This window comes from Octopus bimaculoides, chromosome 9 (genome assembly GCF_001194135.2).
Source record: "Octopus bimaculoides isolate UCB-OBI-ISO-001 chromosome 9, ASM119413v2, whole genome shotgun sequence".
In the NCBI taxonomy this organism is placed as follows: domain Eukaryota; kingdom Metazoa; phylum Mollusca; class Cephalopoda; order Octopoda; family Octopodidae; genus Octopus; species Octopus bimaculoides.
The window spans coordinates 88,485,396-88,487,020 of NC_068989.1; the positions used below are offsets into that span (position 1 = coordinate 88,485,396).

The 1,625-nt window shown below is 37.1% G+C and overlaps 1 pseudogene; it reads right to left on the bottom strand.

The window, feature by feature from the left end:
• Positions 1-1,049: 1,049 nt before the first annotated feature.
• Positions 1,050-1,168, bottom strand: LOC128248774 (5S ribosomal RNA; annotated as a pseudogene).
• Positions 1,169-1,625: the final 457 nt, after the last annotated feature.

The following is a 1,625-nucleotide window of genomic DNA, read 5'->3' on the forward strand; positions in this document are numbered from 1 at the left end:
TGAAAGGCAAAGTCAACCTTGTTGGAATTTGAACTCAGAACTTAAAGACAGACAGAATGTTGCTACGCATTTCGCCCGGCGTGCTAACATTTCTGCCAGCTCACCACCTTAAACCAAAAGAAATATTACAAAGCTTTTTTGCTCTCCACTCTAACAATTTTGCCAATTCACAAACCTTACTAACTCAGACTAATAATAGTTTCCAAATTTGCTTAAGAAACTGTAAAAAAAGACTGATTTCAAGAAGACAATACATCTTAATTAGAAATGAAAGTTTATTCTCTCATTAAATATAAATACACTGTTATTTATTCTGTTATTGAAAATAAACTGTTATTAATGTGGGAATTACAACACAAGTGTTCTCGCCATACTGCCTGTCTGAAATTTTTCTGTCAATCATGCTTACACTACTTCCATTGTTTAAACATTTCTTTTTAGTTTCTCAAACAACAACCATTTCAGGTTCCAAAACCTTTTGCTGTTCGTGTGATTCAGGTAAATAACAGCATTTCTGCTAATCTACAACTTTCATTCAATTGGTATTTTGTTACCAACCTCGAAAGAAGGAAAGACAAAGTTGATTTCAGCAATTACTGAAAGCAGAGTATTGGAAAGTGTGACTTGTTTATGTATACTCTTTTACTCTTTTATTTGTTTCAGTCATTTGACTGCGGCCATGCTGGAGCACCACCTTTAGTCGAGCAAATCGACCCCAGGACTTATTCTTTGTAAGCATAGTACTTATTCTCTTTTGCCGAACCGCTAAGTTACGGGGACGTAAACACACCAGCATCTATTGTCAAGCGATGTTGGGGGAACAAACACAGACACACAAACATATACACACACATACATACACATATACATATACGACGGGCTTCTTTCAGTTTCCGTCTACCAAATCCACTCACAAGGCTTTGGTCAGCCCGTGGCTATAGTAGAAGACACTTGCCCAAGGTGCCATGCAGTGGGACTGAATCCAGAACCATGTAGTTGGTAAACAATCTACTTACCACACAGCCACTCCTACACCTATAAGTGTGTGATGCTTACAGCACCTTGGTTTCCCAAGCGGTCACCCATCTAAGTACTCACTAGGCTCAACGTTGCTTAACTTCGGTGATCGGACGAGAACTGGTGCTCTCAGCGTGATATGGCTGTATGTTAAAGTTGTTTAACTGTTGAGCATTTAAACTGGCCATATCCAGCTAGAATATTCTACTTGTTTTAAACTCAAACTGGCCACATCCAGCCTCTCACACCTACCTTGTAATGTTTTTCTAAAAATAAACAATCTCAAAGCTATGAGGTAATGCATGATTAATTCAAAACTATCACATGTGAATAAATAAGCGTTACGCTTGACTGAGTAATTTGAATGCCTAAGTGTCTATGTGTAACATTTGAATACTTTTCACTCAAAATTCTGACAATATTGCTTTAAAAACAAAGGACACATTCAATAATATAGTCATAGATACATTATATTTGAGAAAAAAAAAGGTCACAGCTTGAACTCCTTTCATTCTCCATAGGGGGTCTGCTCAGTCAGGGTTGACCTGGATACACACAAAAATTCATTGTTTGGTGACCTTAAATTTTGTAATTTTCTTAGTTGTTTT